This window comes from Coenobita brevimanus, chromosome 64 (genome assembly GCF_032717465.1).
Source record: "Coenobita brevimanus isolate Jiangsu-jjx chromosome 64, ASM3271746v2, whole genome shotgun sequence".
NCBI lineage: Eukaryota > Metazoa > Arthropoda > Malacostraca > Decapoda > Coenobitidae > Coenobita > Coenobita brevimanus.
Window position 1 is genome coordinate 21,774,397 of NC_137017.1, and position 17,630 is coordinate 21,792,026.

At 42.2% G+C, this 17,630-nt stretch overlaps 1 protein-coding gene and 1 pseudogene across 2 annotated transcripts in view; one reads left to right on the forward strand and one right to left on the reverse strand.

Annotated features, from left to right (window-relative positions):
• Nucleotides 1–17,630, reverse strand: part of LOC145404580 (uncharacterized) — a 97,419-nt gene that overhangs the window by 23,499 nt on the left and 56,290 nt on the right. The gene's annotated exons all lie outside the window — the stretch shown is intronic.
• Nucleotides 7,383–7,501, forward strand: LOC145404745 (5S ribosomal RNA; annotated as a pseudogene).

Consider the following 17,630-nt stretch of genomic DNA (forward strand, 5'->3'; position numbering starts at 1 on the left):
TCTCCACACTCTGGCTTCGGCTTTCCTGTCATTCTCTGACTAAATATATCTGTGCTGTTTACTTATCCCCTAATTCTACTGACTATCAAAAATTCTTCGACTATCTTACTTCTACGATGGAACACATTCTGTCCATTTCTCCTTTCTCTGAAATCTCCATTCTTGGAGATTTCAATGTTCACCACCACCTTTGGCTCTCCTCTCCTTTCACGGATCCACCTGGTGAACAAGCCTACATCTTTTCTATCCTTAATGACCTAGAGCAGCTTGTACAGCACCCTACCTGAATCCCTGACCGCCTTGGAGAGAGCTCCAACATACTTGACCTCTTCCTCACAACTAATCCTTCTGCTTACTCTGTTAATCTTTTCTCTCCGTTGGGCTCCTCCGATCACAACCTTATTACCTTAACCTGTCCTATCACTCCAGTACGGCCTGTGGATCCTCCAGGGAAACGTCGTCTGTGGCATTTTGGAGCCGCGAACTGGGAGGCCCTCAGGCAGTACTTCTTTGATTTTCCCTGGAATGATTATTGCTTCCATGGCCGGGAGCCATCTGAGTGTGCCTCGCGCATTACGGAGGTTATTCTCTCGGGCATGGAAGCATACATTCTTTTCTCATATCCTTTGACTAACGCAAGAAAGCCTTGGTTTAATCACGCTTGTTCTAATGCTGTCCGCAACAAGGAGAGGGCCTACAAAAGGTACCGGAGCCAACCCACCCCTGAATCACATCATCTTTACGTTTCTGCCCGGAATCGTGCTAAGTCTGTTCTTCGCTCTACTAAAAATAATTTCATCCATGCTAAATGCTCTCAACTCTCCAACTCGAATTCTTCCCGCTCCTTCTGGCACCTTGCCAAAAATCTTTCTAACAACTTTACCTCATCATCCTTCCCTCCTCTTTTCTACTCTGATGGTTCTGTAGCTATTTCTTCTACTGATAAAGCATATCTCATCGCACAGACTTTCTCCTCCAATTCCACCTTAGACGATTCCGGTGCTGTTCCTCCATCACTTCCCCCCTCTGACTTCCTCATGGCTGACATTAAAATTTCTTCAGTTGATGTATTTTCTGCCATCACTGGCCTCAGTACTAACAAGGCATATGGGCCTGATGGGGTCCCTCCTGTTGTTCTCAAGAACTGTGCTTCTGTGCTTACACCCTGCCTAGGCAAACTCTTTCGCCTTTGTCTGTCAACTTGTACCTTTCCTTCTTGCTGGAAGTTTGCTCTCATTCAGCCAGTCCCAAAGAAAGGTGACCACTCCCAAACCTCCAACTATCGTCCAATTGCTTTAACGTCCTGTATTTCAAAAGTTTTCGAGTCAATTCTTAATAGAAAGATTTTAAGGCATCTTTCCTATCACAACCTTCTTTCCGATCGTCAGTATGGGTTCCGTCAGGGACGCTCCACTGGCGATCTTCTCACCTACCTTTCAGACTCCTGGTCATCCTCCTTTCGGGACTTTGGCGAAAGCTTTGCCATTGCACTTGACATCTCAAAGGCTTTCGATCGAGTCTGGCATAAATCTTTAATTTCCAAACTGCCCTCCTACGGTTTCTATCCTTCTATCTGTGCCTTCATCGCTAGCTTCCTTTCTGGTCGTTCTATAGCCGCTGTTGTAGACGGCCATCGTTCTTCTCCTAGATCTATCAACAGTGGTGTTCCTCAGGGCTCTGTCCTATCACCAACTCTCTTCCTTTTATTCATCAATGATCTTCTAAGCTGTACATCTAACCCTATCCACTCATACGCTGATGACTCCACCCTTCACCTTTCCATTCGGTTCCCGCAACGCCCATCTCAAAAGTTACTTCAAGAAACAAGGGATGAGGCTATGGCACGCCTAATGTCTGACTTGGCTCGTATCGCTGACTGGGGTAAAAACAATATGGTTGTCTTTAATGCATCTAAGACTCAGTTCTCAGTTCTTACACCTATCAACCCGACAAAATCTTCCACAGGTATACCCATTGATGTTTGATAATGTTCAGCTTAGTCCTGCATCATCCTTGAACATGCTTGGGGTTTCATTTACTCAGGACTTATCTTGGAAAGATCATATTACATCTCTTGTAAAATCTGCTTCCAAGAGATTGGGTGTGCTAAGCCGACTCCGCTCTTTCTTTACCCCTGCACAATTGTTGACTCTATACAGAGGTTTTATCCGCCCCTGTGTGGAGTACAACTCTCATGTGTGGGGAGGCTCCCCACATACAGCTCTTCTCAATAGGGTGGAGTCAAAGGCTTTTCGTCTCATTAACTCTCCTCCTCTTACTGACTCCCTTCAACCTCTGTCTCTTCGCCGCACTGTTGCATCTTTATCTCTTTTCTATCGCTACTTTAATGGTCACTGCTCCTCTGAACTGTCTGCTTGCATTCCTCCACCTCTACGACGGGCGCGTAGCACCCGTCTGGCAGCAAACTCTCATCCCTTTTCTGTCCAACTCTCTAATGCAAGAGTTAACCGTTACTCCCAGTCTTTCATTTATGCAACAGGTCAGCTCTGGAACTGTCTCCCTCTGTCTGTATTTCCTGCTGCCTATGATCTCCAGTCTTTCAAACGCAGTGTGTCCAGGCATCTCAAAATGATCGGATCTTGAATTTGGCTCTCTATTGTATTTTGTTTTTCTCTTGGAAGGAACTGTTACTGCGGGCCACAGCCTTTGGTTCCTTCTTCCTCGCATTAAAAAAAAAAAAAAAAAAAAAAAAAAAAAAAACTATCCTCTCTCACCAGGGCCACTCCAGAATCCACTACCCTACTTTGTACCTCTTTTATTACTCCATCCATGTACAGATTGAACAACCATGGAGACATGACACATCCCTGTTTCAACCCAACTTTCAAAGAGAAAAATTCACTTAGTTCACCATCCACACGCACTGCAGCCTTTGCACCATTGTACATACTCTTCACAGCATTCAACAACTTCCCATTTACTCCATATATTCTTAACACTTTCCACAATCCTTGTCTATCCACCCTGTCATATGCTTTCTCCAAATCCATGAAAGCAGCATACAACGTCTTTCCCTTCTCTTGAAACTTTTCCACTAAAGATCTAAGAATGAATATCTGATCTACACAACCTCTTCCCTTCCTAAAGCCTCCCTGTTCTTCTCCAACTAATTTCTCTGTTCTTTCTCTAACTCTGTCTATAAGTATCCTACGATTCACTTTTCCTATTATACTAAGAAGACAAATGCCCCTATGATTACCACACACTTCTTTTTCCCCTTTTCCTTTGTACAAGGGAATAATTATACCTGACTTCCAATCCTCCGGGACTCTACCTTCCTCCCAGGCCAATCTGCACATCTTCCATATCCATTCTACTACTATCTCTCCCCCATGCTTCAGCATTTCACCACACACTCCATCATTTCCTAGGGCTTTCCCCGATTTAACTTTCTTCATTGCTTCCACAACTTCTATCCTACTGATTTCTTCCTGTCTTCTCACCTCCCTCCTTCTCCCAGCCATTCCCCAGCCACTTATACTCGCATTACTTCCATCCTCTATGTTCAACAATTCCTTAGAGTGTTCTCTCCATCTGCTCACTTTTTCTCCCTTCTCCACTAGTAATCTACCATTTTTATCTTTCACTCCCCTCCTAACTTCACTTCCACCCTGTCTTACTCTTTTCACCTCTTTCCAGAACATTTTCTTACAGTCCCTCCACTTTACACTCATATTCCTTCCAAATTCCTCATCCACTCTCTCCTTACTCTCTCTTACTAATCTTTTCACCTCTCTCTTTCTTTCTACATATAACTCTCTCATCCGCCTCTCAACTTCTTCCATGCCCCTATTTCTTTGTGCCACAGCCTGTTTCACCTCTTCAGTCCACCACGCTGTTCCTTGCACCCCCCTCCGTCTTCTCTTCCTTCCACACACCACATCACATGCTGCACATATTTCTTCTGTAAATATCCTACACACACCTTCCACGTCCCCCATCTGCTCCAATTCATATTTGCCCAATCATTCCTCCACTTCTCTCTTATACTCTGCCTTTTTCTCATCCTCTTGTAACCTTTCCACTCTCCTTGCAACTACTCCACCCTCTCATCTTTCCTTTCTTCTATTCCTCCATCTTACTTGAATTCTAATTCTGGCCACCACCAAGTAGTGGTCAGAAAGTCCACTCCCCCAACCTCTATAAACTCTTGCATCCATTACACATCTTCGCATCCTTTCATCCACACACACATAATCAATCATTGCCTTCCTTTCATTCAGTTCACCACCCACCCTTCTCATCACTCACCATGTATACCTGTAGATCATTTTATGCCTGAAGAGGGTATTGGCTATCACCAACCCCCTCCCAGCACAAATATCCACTAACGCACTCCCATTCTCATCTATCTCAGCGGGCACACCCCACTCACCAACTATTCCATCCACCTTCACATTCCCAACTTTACCATTCATATCACCGATCAAAAACACTCTCTCATTCCTTCCAAACTTTTCCATGCACACTTCTACATTTGTCCAGAACTCTTCTCTCACTTTTCTAGCACGATCTTCCGTTGGCGCATACACACACACAATCGCCTACATTTGTATTCCAACTTTCAACTTTACCCACACAATCCTTGACCCAACTGATCCATACTGTTTGATGCTCCTCTTCCATCTTTTACTCACAACTATACATACTCCTTCCTTTGCCCTCTCATTCTCACCTACTCCTGCACTTATACCCAATCCATACTCCCATTCTCTCACACTTTCTCCTCTCCATTTTGTTTCAGTTGCTCCACATACATCCACTTTCGCACCCTCAAGCACCGGGACAATCTCTCTCTCTTTCACCTCATCATTCGCTCCCCTTACATTCCACGTTCCGATGACCATGTCCTTTGTCCGGTCCTTGGTCGTCATCGTTTGGTCAGTCCTTGTCCGAGGCTTATTGTTTGTTTTTTTAGTTAGTTGTTTTTCGGGGAGGGGCACTAACCCTCCGCCAACCCTTTTAGTCGCCTTTTACGACAAGCAGATTACACTTGGTTCATAGACTACACACACATCCAAAGCCACTTCAACACTAAAAACACACTTACAAGCACTTCTCACCCTACATACAATCTCTACCAGACAGCCTAAGCCACTTGGTAGAGATACATAGGTTGTATCATCCCCACTTCGGCTGGGATAGGCCGGTCCTGCAGTGAACACTCAAATGGCTGATGATGATAATATGTCAGGTCTCCATATTATAATTACAAATCATAATAGATAAACAGATAAATAGATTGATAGAGAGAGAGATAGAAGCAGGAAGTCAGAAGATGAGAAGGTACTGTGTCTGCCAGAATCGAGCAATGCTAAACATGCCTACACACTCTTAACTCAAGGAATGCTTTATAGGCACACGACAGCGCATTGTGACCATACACACACATGCACACATACTCACACACAGGTTTCTGGAACTTTCCAACCACAGTGTAACACACGTGACACGACCCCTGCTACACCAGAATTTAGGAGTCAAGAGGTCAGAAGGAGACAGGCCATAGAACAGGTAGGTAGTAGGGAGAAGGGCTTAGCAACATGGAAGAGAGAGAGGAGAGAGAGAGAGAGAGAGAGAGAGAGCGAGACAGGAGGTAGCAGGCGGGACTCTGCTTATACTTCACTCGTGTGTGAGAGACTTTGTTAATATTTCCAAGACAAATACAAATAGTCCCATACTATTCTTTACCTCTCCTGTCATTGCATGACAAATGGGAACGAAGATTATCTACTTACAAAGTTACTCAAGTATAACAACCGCTCGTCCACAAGTTTAATATATATATAACTAACCTACAAAACTTCTCTACAAGTTTATACAAAGTTCTTTAAGACATTTGGTGGTCAGCGAAAGTACAGACCTCGTCTTCGAATCAACAGTGAATTTCTACAAAAGCAGGCGACACTCTACAAGATTAGCTTCAGTTCTACAATAAATTCCTACAAAATACAAGCCCACGAGTGTACAATTGATTCTTCATTATGAAGAGTGAAAACAAAACAAAAAAATACCTCTCACAACCAACAACTCACAACCAGCTCCTGACAGTATTCTCTCCAACCCCCCCTCCGTCTCCACGATCATCACGCTGAATTAGAAGTGATCACACGACGTCTTGCCAGTAGTTTAACAAAGTACTGATACAAACAATCTTGCATATTTCTACGACAATCCAATGATCTACAACCATCTACAATCAACTACAAGTAACAACTCCACGAGTTGTCTGTATAATCTTCTACACGCTCCTACAAGTAGTGGCAGTCTTCATCCTACAACGAGTAAATCACAAGAAAAAAGGACCGAGAATACATCAAGAAAGAAAAAACAAACAAACAAACGAAGAGTGAGATATGACTCACAACTCACAACCACCAGACCTCACCCTCCTCTCTCTGCTACATCCACCCAACCTCCACCGCTGACGCAGGAGTGAAGAGGTCAAGACAACAAAGCGAATACCAAGCCCATATTCACAACTCATCTTACTCACTCATCTTCACTCAAGTTACTCATCGCTACTCATTTACTCACCACAGCTACCAGTGTGGGAAGTTGACGTCACCATACGTATCAACATGTGTCTGACACCCCACAACACGTCAATCAACCCGTGAAGAACAACGCTATCACCACGTGCAACACCACTCACACCATTTCCACCACGGTACTGAGTTACATAGTTACTTCATTTATACAATACACAGTGACAGACAACACATTTTGCACAAACATATAAAACCTGCTGTATAGTTACAACTTTAATACATAGTGTACCTACTTCAATTATCTTCGTAATTCAATCATTAAATACTTGCACCAACAATAAATATTCTACACTGTATATATTCATTCATTTATTATAGCATTTATTTACTACCAACGAGTGTTACCATTTATACCTACATAAAATACGTGTTGAATACATACAGCTATACATTATTACATCTACAAAGTGATAAAGAAAATATACCATCACAGTTACTCAGTGAGCGATTAAAAGAACTGTATTAAACATTTATTAATTAAAGCTACCTTGTGGAAACAGATAAATTAAGTTACAAGGAAAACCAGAAAAGGAAAAAAAATGGCCAACACAAATGACGTTAGCAAGAGTGAACATCTTCAACACAATCGTAAAGACAATGATTTCCACACAGTGCTGACACATACAGCCCACGATAGGTACAAGTGAAGAACAAGTCAGTGTATATAGTTAATACTGTATATAGTGTATATATATATTTTTTTATATAAAATAAAAAAATATGGGACTATATAATATCATTTTCAGTAATATCTGTGCAATATAAACTAAACCTTAAAAAAGGGTCCCTAGGAAATTAGCCAGCAATTATGCAACCATGGATACCACGCTGAGTACACCGCTTTCCGTCCGATCAGCGAAGTTAAGCAACGTTGGGTCTGGTTAGTACTTGGATGGGTGACCGCCTGGGAACACCAGATGCTGTTGGCATAACGTTCTCCCTACGTGTCAAGTGGGGTTGGTGGAGGATTAGTGCCCCTCCCTGTAAAACAATTAACTCTAAGCCCTTGGCCACCCCGTTTGGGATACATGGCGTCTGGCAATGAATGAATGAACAACACAGAAAAAGCGTAGACAAACGAAGAAAAACAAACTATAGAAAATCAATACGTACAAAAAAAAAGAAAAAGAAATAGAGAAAGATCACATAACAAACAAATGAAAATAAGTGTAAGTGTTACTACAAATGCCAAAATACCACATAAACTACAAACAAAAAAGCAAATTGTTGTCTCCACAAACTAGTGGCATGGCACATCATATCATCGACCGCAGCATGACTGGATTCAATGTCAGGACTGCAATTATTACAATTATGTAACTACAAACGATATGTAACAATTATGTAACAACAAATGATTGCATTATCTTACACTTGCTACAATTATGTAACTACAAACAATATGTAACAATTATGTAACAGTTGCATTAACAAGATGTAACTTTTATATAACTTTAACTACAATTATGTAACTACAAACAATATGTAACAATTATGTAACAGTTGCATTCACAAGATGTAACTTTTATGTAACTTTAACTACAATTATGTAACTACAAACAATATGTAACAATTATGTAACAGTTGCATTAACAAGATGTAACTTTTATGTAACTTTAACTACTATTATGTAACTACAAACAATATGTAACAATTATGTAACAGTTGCATTAACAAGATGTAATTTTTAAGTAACTTTAACTGCAATTATGTAACTACAAACAATATGTAACAATTATGTAACAGCTGCATTAACAAGATGTAACTTTTATGTAACTTTAACTACAATTATAAGGCCAACACAATTATGTAACAGTTGCATTAACAAAATGTAACTACAATTATAAGGCCAACACAAGTATGCATTACCACAATATTATGTAACAATTCATAAAATGTTACAATTATGTATTACTACAATGTTACTACAAAGTAACAATTACAATACAATTATGTAATAATTCACAATATTTCATTCATTCATTGCCAGATGCCATGTATCCCAAACGAGGTGGCCAAGGGCTTAGAGTTAATTGTTTTACAGGGAGGGGCACTAATCCTCCACCAACCCCACTTGACACGTAGGGAGAACGTTATGCCAACAGCATCTGGTGTTCCCAGGCGGTCACCCATCCAAGTACTAACCAGACCCAACGTACAATTATGTATTACCACAATGTTACTACAATAAGTCATACAATTATACCACAATTCTGTATTACCAGAATCATCTTACAAGTTAGGTGAAATATTACACATTACTAAAGGGATAACTCAATATGTAATGTAGTAACCTAGCAGTATTACCATTGCACAATTATATGCGTATGTCTGTTATACAGTATTGTTGAGTGAAGATGAATGGGAGTTGCAAGGTTTGGTGAATGAATTTGGGACAGTGTGTAGGAGGAGGAAGCTGAAAGTTAATGTAAACAAAAGTAAAGTTATGGTGTTTGAGAGGAATGAAGTCACAGAGTGTGCAGTGAGGTTGGATGGTGAGGATATGGAGAATGTGAGTGCATTCAAGTACTTGGGTAGTGTGATGAGTAAGGATGGAACTTTGGGGGATGAAGTACGTGAAAGGGTACAGCAGGGAAGGAAGGTTGTTGGCACACTGAAAGCAGTGATGAGAAATAGGGAGGTGAGTATGGAAGTTAAGAAGTCTCTGCATGATGGTATTGTGATCCCTACCCTTACGTATGGAAGCGAGGCTTGGACCTTGCAAGAGGGGAACAAGTCAAGAGTGAGAGCAGTGGAAATGAGTTACTTGAGAGGAGCATGTGGAGTGACATGGAGGGACAGGTTGACGAATGAAGAAGTGAAGGAACGTTGTGGGGTAGATGTGGATGTGGTTGAAAAGATTAGGAGAAATACACTGAGGTGGTTTGGACATGTGGAGAGGATGGAGAGTGAAAGACTGACTAAGAGGGTGTATGTGGGTGAGGTGGAGGGAGGGAGAGGGAGGGGTAGACCGAGGATGAGGTGGAGGGATGGAGTTGAGAAGTATATGAGGGAGGGGGGGGTGAGTTGGGGGGAGGGGGGTCAAATGGTGGGTGACAGAGTGACTTGGAGGCGTTTTGTCTGCGGCCACCCTTTGCGGGATTAGGGCGTCGGGCTATAGATAGATAGATAGACTGTTATACATACACATCTTACAAAATGTCATATGACAACCATTGCATTTGTTCAATTATGTATACAACTTGTTTAAAATGTAATATTACTTGATCATTGCAATTTACTACGAATATTATATGTATACAATATTATAATCAATATTATGTACTAATAGATTAGCATATGTCAATGATAATTGCTGTCGGAGGACCTTCAGCGGCGAGGCCAAGCAATGTCAGGTCTCCATATTATAATAACAAATCATAACAGATAAACAGATAAATAGATTGATAGAGAGACAGATAGAAGCAGGAAGTCAGATGATGAGAAGGTACTATGTCTGCCAGAATCGAGCAATGCTAAACATGCCTACACACTCTTAACTCAAGGAATGCTTTATAGGCACACGACAGCGCCTTGTGACCATACATACACATGCAAACATACTCACACACAGGTTTCTGGAACTTTCCAACCACAGTGTAACACACATGACACGACCCCTGCTACACCAGAATTTAGGAGTCAAGAGGTCAGAAGGAGACAGGCCATAGAACAGGCAGGTAGTAGGGAGAAGGGCTTAGCAACATGGAAGAGAGAGAGGAGAGAGAGAGAGAGAGAGAGAGAGCGAGACAGGAGGTAGCAGGCGGGACTCTACTTATACTTCACTCGTGTGTGAGAGACTTTGTTAATATTTCCAAGACAAATACAAATAGTCCCATACTATTCTTTACCTCTCCTGTCATTGCATGACAAATGGGAACGAAGATTATCTACTTACAAAGTTACTCACGTATAACAACCGCTCGTCCACAAGTTTAATATATATATATCTAATCTACAAAACTTCTCTACAAGTTTATACAAAGTTCTTTAAGACAAATATACATATACACTCAATCCTCGTAAATCGCGTGTTTATAAATCACGGATTCGTAAATCATGGCTAAATGGCTGTCAGACTGCCAGCACCCTTAAATCGCTGTTAAGCAACGAAAATCACGGACCTAAGCACTGAAGTGGGCCTTTTCCAAGGAGAATTGTAAACCGCGGCATTCAATTTGAAAATCGCGACCCAACAACCAATCACCACCCATCCCTGGTGGCAAGTGTGCATACTAATGCTGCCACGTTGTTGTTGTTCTTCCCGCCAGTCCGCACACTACAGACCATCGCCGTGGAGTACGAGAGCTACCTGCCATTTTTTGTGCACCTTCCCCCCTGCCTCCTACCTTCCATGGCCCCTCCCGAACCCCCGATGAAGCGCTCTAAACAGAATGGCATCAAGAAGCAGCCGTCGTTGTCGTACAGTCAACGTTTGGAGCTCATTTGTCGTGTTGAGAAGGGAGAGAAGTCTTCAAAGCTGGCAAAAGAGTTTGGGAAGAACAAGTGCTGAGAGGTTCTAAGTTCTTCCCAGCACCACCCCACTCCATTCACTTAAGCAATATCGTCATAGGATTAAGGTGAGATCCGTTAACATTTCTTATTTCTATTAAATACATGCACTGAATATTCCTAAATTTGTATGTTTGTGTTTGATGGTGCCTAGATAGGTGTAGGTAGGGTGCTGTGGGGGGTGGTTGGCCAAAGTCCAGACCCAAATTCATTTTTCACATAAAAGTTACTATTTATAAACCACGGAATTTGTAAATCGTGGCAGTGGTCCAGACCCAAATTGCCGCAATTTATGAGGATTGAGTGTATATATATAAATATAAATACTGTATATATATATATACACTCAAACCTTGAGTACCGCGGGCAATAGGGACTGGACAAGGACCGTGATACTCAAATCCGCATCACTCAGACAATATGTTTACATGTATAATGGTACAATGTGTTCTGGCAACTTTCCAAAACTCTCACTTTTACCTCTTCTTACCACCTAACCCCATGTAAATTACCCCCACCTGCATCCACCATCAGGTAAAACATTGAAAAAGATATAACTGTTGTAACTAAAAACATCAATGGTATTAAAAATAGCATTAACAAAAATGAAAGTTGGGCTGGGTACCTTTTTGTTGATACGTAGCTCCCCGGTATTTTCCTCCCATCCTCCAACCCCAATGTTTTGTCAAAGTTTCGCCTTCTCTCATATCATGTGGCTTTCAGGAGAGACCTTAGGCCATATGGTTAGATGAAAATCTATTGGTCTGGCAGTTATAGGGGATGAAATAGAACGAAAATTTGTGCTAACCAGAAAAAATTACTTTCATCCGTATGTTCTCGCGAGTTAGCATTCAGTTTCACATTTTTCGTTTGATATCGTGTTTCCCAACACATTTCTGACAGACTAAGCACATGGCTAAACTGCTCAATCAGTCCGAAATGTGTTGGGAAGAGCGATACCGAACGAAGAATGTGAAACGCAACGCTAACTCAGGAGAACACATGGATGAAAAAGTACCTTTTTTCTGGTTTGCAAACATTTTCGCTCCATTTCGTTCCCTAAAACAGCCAGACCCGTAAATTTTAGTCTAACTATACGGCCTAACGTCTCTCCCAAAGGCCACATGATATGAAAAGGCGACACTTTGACAACATTGGGGTTGGGGGCGGGAGGAAAATACCGGGGAGCCACCCAGCGGAGGTGACATTGACCCAGTCCAACTTCTCTTTTTGTTAATGCTACTTTTAATACCACTGATGTTTTTAATTACAACAGTTATATCTCTTTCAGTGTTTTACCTGATGGTGCGTATAGGTGGAGGTAAAGTACGTGGGGTAAGGTGGTTAGAAGGGGTAAAAGTGAGAGTCTGCTTTCTCTGATGCTCCACATAACACCCTAAAAGCTTCTCAGTCAGTTTCAGGATAACATATAAATTTTCACAGCTGCCAGATTTGTATCACTTCCTATGCACGATCTTTATCTTCTCCCGGTCCTTCCAAACCTTTATGACGGTGCTTTCTTTATGCTATGCTTTTTTTTTTTTGCCATTTCGGTAAATGTATGCTTCCCTTAAAGCAGTGGAGGGACCTTACCAATTCAGTCCATATTCCTCCAGTTTGTTTTCTGTATTCTTCTGACTATTTTCAGGGTGGTAAATTACCTTTTCCTGCTGAAAATATTCCCACTTTTTATCATCACGTTCCTTAACCCATAATATGATTGTCTTGACGTACTATCTATCTATCTATCTATCTATAGCCCGACGCCCTAATCCCGCAAAGGGTGGCCGCAGACAAAACGCCTCCAAGTCGCTCTGTCACCCACCATTTGACTACCCTCCCCCCAACTTACCCCCCCTCCCTCATATACCTCTCAACTCCATCCCTCCACCTCATCCTCAGTCTACCTCTCCCTCTCCTTCCCTCCACCTCACCTACATACACCCTCTTAGTCAGTCTTTCTTTCTCCATTCTCTTCACATGTCCAAACCACCTCAGTGTATTTCTCCTAATCTTCTCAACCACATCCACATCCACCCCACAGCGTTCCTTCACTTCTTCATTCATCAACCTGTCCCTCCACGTCACTCCACATGCTCCTCTCAGGTAACTCATTTCCACTGCTCTCACTCTTGACTTGTTCCCCTCTTGCAAGGTCCATGCCTCGCTTCCATACGTCAGGGTAGGGATCACAAATCTATCATGCAGTGACTTCTCAACTTCCATACTCACCTCCCTATTTCTCATCACTGCTTTCAGTGTACCAACAACCTTCCTTCAATGCTGTACCCTTTCATGCACTTCATCCCCCAAAGTTCCATCCTTATTCATCACACTACCCAAGTACTGAATGCACTCACATTCTCCATATCCACACCATCCAACCTCACTGCACACTCTGTGACTTCATTCCTCTCAAACACCATAACTTTACTTTTGTTTACATTAACTTTCAGATTCCTCCTCCTACACACTGTCCCAAATTCATTCACCAAACCTTGCAACTCCCATTCATCTTCACTCAACAGTACTGTATCATCAGCAAACAGCAACACCGGAAGCTTCCAAATCTCACCCTCATTCATTAGAGCCACCCCCACATCCACTGCCCTACCCTGCACCTCCTTTACAACCCCATCTATGTATATATTAAACAGCCATGGAGACATCACACAACCCTGTTTCAGTCCCACATTGAGATAAAAAAAACTCACTCAGCTCACCATCCACTCGCACCGCAGCCCTAGCTCCCTCGTACATACTCTTCACAGCACTCAACAGTTTCCCCTCCACTCCATATATTCTTAATACCTTCCACATACCTTGCCTATCTATTTTGTCGTGAGCTTTCTCAAAGTCCATGAAGGCAGCATACACTTTCCTTCCCTTCTCTAGATACTTCTCCACTAAACATCTTAGAACAAATATCTGATCTACACACCCTTTTCCCTTCCTAAATCCCCCTTGTTCTTCTCCAACTAGCTCCTCTGTCATATGCCTAACCCTATCAATGAGTATTCTACCATATATTTTACCAGTCACACTAAGAAGGCAAATACCCCTATGATTACCACATACTTCTCTCTCCCCTTTTCCTTTGTATGGAGGAACAATTATACCTGATTTCCAGTCCTCTGGAACCCTTCCCTCTTCCCAAGCCAATCTACACAACTTCCATATCCACTCCATGACAATCTCACCCCCATACCTAAGCATTTCACCACACACTCCATCAATTCCTGGGGCCTTTCCCAACTTAATCTTCTTCATCGCTTCCACTACTTCCGCCCTACTGATCTCTTCCTCCCTCCTCTCATCTCTTCTTCTCCCAGCCATTCCCCAACCACTTATACTCATACTGCTCTCACTCTCTACATTTAACAAATCCTCAAAGTGCTCCTTCCATCTACTCAGTTTCTCTCTCTTCTCCACCAACAATCTATTATTCCTATCTTTCACTCCCCTAATATTTCCACTTTCACACTGCCTTACATTCTTTACCTCCTTCCAAAACAATTTCTTACGCTCCCTCCATTTCACACTCAGATTCCTCCCAAACTCTTCATCCACTTTCTTCTTACTCTCCTTCACCAGTCTCTTAACCTCCCTTCTCCTGCTCACATATACCTCTCCCTTCTCTCATCTTCTCCCCTACCTCTACTCGCTAACCATTCACTATATGCCTTCTTCTTTTGTTCCACAGCACGTTTCACCTCATCATTCCACCATGCTGTCCCTTGCACACCCTTGCATCTCCTCCTCACTCCACAAACCGCCTCACACGCTACGCCTATCTCTTCCGTGAATACCTTGCATACGTCTACCACCCCTTCCATCTGCAATAGCTCATACCTTCCCAATCTTTCTTCCACTATGCTCTTATACTCTATCATTTTCTCACTATCTTGGAATTTCTCCACTCTTCTCACAGGAGCTGCTTCCTCCTGTCTTCCCCTTCGTCTCCTCAACCACTTTCTTTGCAGCTCTACCTTGGCCATCACTAAGTGATGGTCCGAGACTCCATTCCCCCACCCTCCCCACACTCTTGCATCCAACACTTGTCTTCTCATTCGCTCATCCACACACACGTAGTCTATCATTGCCTTTCATTCAACAAGTTCATCATCCATCCTCCTCATTACTCTCCATGTATACCGGTGGATCATCTTATGTCGAAAGTAGGTGTTGGCTATTGCCAACCCCTTACAAGCACAGATGTCCACCAAAGCACTTCCATTCCCATCTACGTCAGCTGGCACACCCCACTGACCAACCACTCCATCCACTCGTACATTCCCAACTTTGCCATTCAAGTCTCCAAGCAACAGCACTCTCTCGCTCCTCTCAAACTTGTCCATACACACTTCTACTCTCGCCCAAAACTCATCTTTCACTCTTGCCACTCGATCCTCTGTCGGGGCATACACACATACAATCGTCCATGCTTGTATACCTACTTTCATCCTCACCCATACAATCCTTGCACCCACTGTTCCATACGTACTCAAAGGTGGTTTTCGTCTCCCAACTTCCCAACTGGATGCTAGGTTAGGTTAAGTTAAATTATAAGGTATAGTTAAGCTACGTTAAGTCAAGTTTAAACATTTAGGTTAGGACAGGCCATAATTTCGCTGTAACCCTGACGTGTCAAACAAGTTGACAGCGGAACACAGCTTAAAACAATGGGGGAAACAGATTTAGCATGAAACGTTTATTTACCACCCGGAAGTAATCCGACAAACATAAGGCTATCAGGAAGAAGAAGAACGAAGAATGTGGAACTGAATGCTCACTTACAGGAGCACATTGATGGAAGTACTGTATATATATTTTTTTTTAGCAAACATTTTCGTTCAGTTTCGTCCCCTAAAACTCGAAACCCATATGACTGTGAGGTAGAGTCTGTGAGACACGAGAAAGGACTTGAGAGCAGTATGCTCAGTCGGTCCTAAATGTGTTGGGAAGCACGAAACCGAATGAAAAATGTGGAACTGAACACTAACAAGAACACATAGACGAAAGTATTTCTTTCTAATTAGCAAACATTTTCGTTCCATTTCATCTCCTAAAACTGCGAAACCCATTATGAGTGTGGGGTAGAACTAGGTGAGGCACGAGAACAAAGAATGTGGAACTGAATGCTAACTTACAAGAACACATGGATGAAAGAGTAACTTTTCCTCTAATTAGCAAACATTTTTGTTCCATTTCATCCCTTAAAACTGCAAAATCCATAGTAAGTGTGGGTAAGAACTAGGTGAGGCATGAGAAAGGACTGATAACCATATGCCCAGTTGGTCCAAAATGTGTTGGGAAGCATGAAATCAAATCAAGAATGTGGAACTGAACTCTACCTTACGAGAACGGATTTTTTTTTTTTTTTTTTGTCTGATTAGCATGCGTTGTCGTTCCATTTTCTCCCCTGAAATTGCTAAATCCATAAATTTCATCAAACCGTTCGGCCTTGAGTGTGCCCAGGAAGCATATTTCCAATCTGTATGCGTATTCATAAAAACCACCAGGAACCCTCAGCCAGGAACAACGTTCGCCCAGTCGTTTCAAAACTAACCACAGGTTTTTCACAAAAATAAGCTCAATGTGCTTCCCAGGGAAAATTTCAGCAACCTAACCTACCCTAACCTATCCCATCTCACTAGGGCTGATTGGCTGAGGTGGCTGGCTGTGGTACTGAGATAAATACCCATAAAATATGTGCCCAGGAAATGTACCCAGAGTTTAGAGGGTGATGTCATAGCGCGCGACTTTTAAATTTCATCCCCAGGCTAGCTGACTTCCCGCGTGAGCTCAAGTTTTTCCGCGTGTTCCCATGACTTGTCTCATTATGCTGCCTGCATTAGAACAAAAATGTGTTACTCAACCACGTGTTACTCAAGGATTGAGTGTATATATATATATATATATATACAGTAAGCACTCCAATATCCGGATCAATAGAGCCATCGGTAGGTTCGGATATTGGTTTTGTCCGGATATTGGGCCCCAGCTTATGGACTTGTACTTACGGACCCTAACACAGAGAAACACCTATACAACTCCCTCCGGACATGCATAGCACCTATTTAACACCCAAATCACACCAATAAGGCACATAAATGACTGAAATAAATGCAATAGACACATAAAATGTGGGTTTAGAAGTATGTTCATACATTAATAAACATTCTGGTACTGTACTTATGGACTCTAACCGAACCTAACCTAACCGAACCTAACCGAACTCTGAAAAACACATTCCTACTGCACATGCATGAGGTAAGTTTAGTATGGAAAGAAGTACAGTATGACACTTTCTGGTAAGTATAGTATGGGAAAAAATACAATATGAAACATTCTGGTAAATATAGTATGGAAAATAGTACAACATGAAACATTTTGGCTACTTACAGCAAGTCCCTGGCCACCTCGATGAATAACCGCCTCCTCTCGGACTCTGACAGTAAGAACGATTTCCTGAAGCACTTGCACTACACTCTTCCTGAAGTCTTGCACTGAACTTAGTCACTAACACACAGAAGTCCGTTCTTT